The sequence below is a fragment of the Globicephala melas genome, chromosome 11, assembly GCF_963455315.2.
Source record: "Globicephala melas chromosome 11, mGloMel1.2, whole genome shotgun sequence".
NCBI classification, from domain to species: domain Eukaryota; kingdom Metazoa; phylum Chordata; class Mammalia; order Artiodactyla; family Delphinidae; genus Globicephala; species Globicephala melas.
The window spans coordinates 38,879,809-38,884,255 of NC_083324.2; positions in this window are offsets into that span (position 1 = coordinate 38,879,809).

A 4,447-nucleotide genomic window follows, 5' to 3' on the forward strand; every position below is an offset into this window, starting at 1 on the left:
GTAGGAGCTGGTCTGTAGAAGCTAGGAGAGGCTGGGGGTCTGGAGGGAAAGTGGGGGGAAGAAGGCACAGGAAAAAGGAGAGATGAGTGAATGCCGAGTGAAGTTCCAGCAAGGAGCAGAGGCCACAGCTGAGGCCTGAGAGTACAGCAACAGTTCTTTCAAGAGGACAATTCAAGGGATTTCCCCAGTGGTCCAGTGGTTGGGACTCCGAGCTTCTACTGCAGGGGGCGCGGGTTTGATCCCTGGTCAGGGATCTAAGATCCCACATGCCACGCAGTGTGGCAAAAAAAAAAAAAGACAATTCAAGGGTGGCCAAGGGCTGGAAACAGTGACCCTATCCTCAGCCCCATCTGTATTGCAATGTTCCTCACATTCCTGTCTAGCAACACAGGTCTAGACTGGAGTCTGAATTCTTGCCAGGTAAGCTCTGGGGGCACTTGTGGTCAGTAAGCGCCTGCTTCTGTGTAGCTCCAGCCAGCACAATCAGGCACGCAAGCCTACCTTCTCATCTCTGAGTCTCAGGGTTCCCTCCCCCTACCTCCTGCTCCCCTCAGCAGGGGAATGGGGGAGGCATCTCCTGGCCCCCCTGCCCTGGCTCCTTGGCATTCTCCTGGACTCTGCACTTCCAATCCCAGGGAAGACTCCAAGGGGGTCAGGAGACAAGGAGGAGGGAGATAGATAACCTGGGGGACCTTTGCCCCTCACCTTTGCACCCAGGAATGTGCTGATAGGGCAGCAACACCATCCTGCCACTGGAGGAGTTGTGAGCTATTAATGATCAAAGAAATTGATGAAAAGGATTTGCAAAAGAGGCCAATCTCCCTCCTCCCTCTAACTGAGGCACAAGACGTTTAACATGGCAGTGAAGGCCAGTGAACTAGGCAAGCAAACCAGGGAGGCCACTGCACCTGATTATGGGCAGTTATTGGAAAGGCTGTCATCTAGAGACAATCTGAGACTGGTAATTTGCTTTCTCCCTGGAGTATGTGGGAGAACATTAATATTTTAGGTTCCAGCTAAATATTTATAGAGGGAACAAAGTTTTACTCAGGAAATCTGTTTGACAGTGGATTCCAGCCCTAGTGGGGAGGACTTTCCGTGCTAGGCCAGCTGGAAAATGGCTGATTTGATGAAGAGTTTTGGCCTAAGGCCTGGCATGAAAAACAATTGCAGAACTACGTTCAGCTCTTGTAGGAAACCACTATCTTTTTTGAGGGCTAAAAGTCTGTTGTTTTCTGGGCACTTTGGATGGGAGCTGGCCTGGGAGAGAGGAATGGGCATCTTATAGGAGATACGTCATCAGGACCCCTTTGAAACGTCTGAGACAAAGAAGGGAAGTTGCAAAGGGATATCAGGGAGACCCAACTTTCAGGACAGGCTGCTAGGAGCTGTTTGAAAGATAAGCAAGAAATCCCTGCTCTCAGTAAGTATTTATCAAGTGTCTACTAGTGCCAGACACTCTCCTGGATGCTGAGGATAAAGTAGGGACGAGGCAGATGCTGCTCTTGCTTCTGGAGTTTATATTCTACTGTGCAATGTGGGCAAACACAAAAATACTGATATATCATTTCAGATGGAACTGTATGAGAGAAATTAGGGTAAGGGAATGGGCAGTGAGTAGGGTGAGCCCCTTCAGAAGAGGAGAGGTCAGGAAAAGGCCTCTCTGTAGGTGACATTTAAATTGATACTTGAATATTAAGACAATTAGGTGCTGCAAGTGGCTTTACTTCCATCCTCAGACTGTAACTGGAGTTGTATAGAGGGAGGAGCCCCTAGGTGGGCCCTAGGCCGGTAAGACCTCCCACCACATCCACCCCGTGTGGCTACATACATCTCTATCAGCATCCAAAGAGCCAAAAATGTTGCGTGCTCCAGGGACGTGCCTGGGCTGTGTCATGCTCACCAAATTTGGCAGGAACACAATAGTTTAAAAAAAAAAAAAAAAGCCTTAGGAATAAAATAAGAAACAGAATATCCTTTCTGATGATTGCCAGAGACAGGCAGCATAATTTTAATTAACCCAGCCTTGTTAGGCATTAAATTTACTGCTCATTCTACAAAAACACCCAGCTCATGTAACACTGAGTCACTCTGATCTTTGACTTTAAACAAAATTAAATACTTTTTTTTTTTTTTTTTGCGGTACGCGGGCCTCTCACTGCTGTGGCCTCTCCTGTTGCAGAGCACAGGCTCCGGACGCGCAGGCTCAGCGGCTATGGCTCACGGGCCCAGCCGCTCTGCGGCATGTGGGATCTTCCCAGACTGGGGCACGAACCCGTGTCCCCTGCATCGGCAGGCGAACTCTCAACCACTGCGCCACCAGGGAAGCCCCAAAATGAAATACTTTTGAAGAAATACAGGATTTCATAACTCACAGCAGAATCAAAGAACAGAGGGTCCTGCTTTGGCATTTCAAAGTTGGACAAGACCCTTCAATGAGAAGGCCACAGTCATAAATACTGGTGGAGTTCTCTCAACAGGGTCTCAACTGTGAAGTAAAATGACTAAACCTTTCAACTTAGAGTAATAAAACATTTCCAAATACAGATCCCTCTGATCTACAAGCCTCATGCTAACTGCTCCACAGTCACCTGTAGTCAGTTTGGGAAGGACTGGGCTGCTTCCTCCAGTGCCGTCCTTGCACAGGCAGAGAAAACCAGCAGGGAAGGCAGTGGAGGCTGGCAGAGGGCAGGGTGAACAGATATCCAGTGAGACCCACAGGGAGAGTAGAGGCCAGGGCACCCTAAGGCAGAGCCCAAGTCTGTACTTCCTAGGCCTTGAAGAGAGAGGGCTGCTGCCATTGCCTGTGGCTGTAGACTGCAGGACGCCCTTGGTCTGGAAATGAGAGTGAAAGCACCTTAGGCTGGTTCCTGGTAGCCCTGCTGAAGGTGTCACAGGCAAATTAAACTCTCCCAGATTTTTGTGGGATACATAACCCTGAAAATAAAGAATATAAAAATGAGAAATCAGGAACCATTACTTTCTATAATGGCCCACACAGAAGCCCCATTTTCAGGAATTCCCTGGCGTTCCAGTGTGTAGGACTCAGCACTTTCACTGCTGTGGCCCAGTTTCAATCCCTGGCCAGGGAACTAAGATCCCCTGCAAGCTGTGTGGCACGGCCAAAAAAAAAAAAGCCCCATTTTCAACCCTGTACTGGCTTGATAATAGGCAAATTCTGGAAGCTGTCCATCCATGAGGATTTTTACTTTCATTAAAAAAAGAAAAATCAGGGCTTCCCTGGTGGCGCAGTGGTTAAGAATCCGCCTGCCAATACAGGGGACACGGGTTCGAGCCCTGGTCCGGGAAGATCCCACATGCCATGGAGCAACTCAGCCCGTGCACCACAACTACTGAGCCTGCGCTCTAGAGCCCACGAGCCACAACTACTGAAGCCCAAGTGCCTAGAGAAGCCACCGCAATAAGAAGCCCGTGCACCGCAACGAAGACCCAACACAGCCAAAAATAAATAAATAAAATTTTAAAAAAAAGAAAAGAAAAATCAGTTTGAGTAGGGTGTGGTTTATTCAAAATCATCTTAGGAGAAGCGTAAGGAATAAAAAGATGGTACACACCTTAAAAGTTTTATCTTTATTTTTTGATTTTTTTGTATTACAAAAGAAGTACATATATATTGCAAAAATTCAAAAACTTCAACAAGATATAATTGGAAAGCCAAAGTCTCATATAAGCGCACTGCTCTCCAGAAATGGTACGGGGCCCACAGCCACTCTCATTAGCTTTAAAAGAGTGGTTGAAAACAGGACAGGGGAAAACAGCTAGAAAGAAAAATGGAACAGTGTGCCTGTGAAGAGTGTGGTTCCCGGCATTTGGTGCATGTCACCTCTCTTTTCTTGGTGGCTTTATATTTCTCTGTTCACAGGAAGTCTGACTTTGTGTGTGCCCTATAATATTTCCACTGACCAAAAAATGCAGATGCTCTCGCAGCAAAACTGGATACAAATACTAATTTAAAAAAATCCTGAGGCCCAGAAAGATATTGGTCATGTGAAGGAAATATTTGAAGACCAAAAATGTTGTGTTTGGGAGACATCCTGCCACACCAACAGTTTTGTGAGAGCCCTTCTGCTACTGGATATTCCATATGGAAGGCAGCCCTCCTTCTACCAAACACAACACCCTCCTCCTTATGCCCCACACCCAGGCTGCTGCCCCAGCTCTCACCACCACCTCTGCACACATTTCATTCCCCTAAATAAGGGTGTATTTATCCCTATGCTTTGTCATGGGCAGCACCTGGTACCCAGAATGCTGGATCTGCTCCCCAGCCCTGCACTGACCACCACTCCCTCCAAAGCATAGCCTCTGACCCTGAGGGATCCAGGCAGGCCTTTGGGAACTTTCTGCTGTTAGCCAGCCCAAAGTTCTGTGATTTGTCTTTCCAGCTGAGACCAATAAACCATCAGCTGAATTCACTATGGGCTGG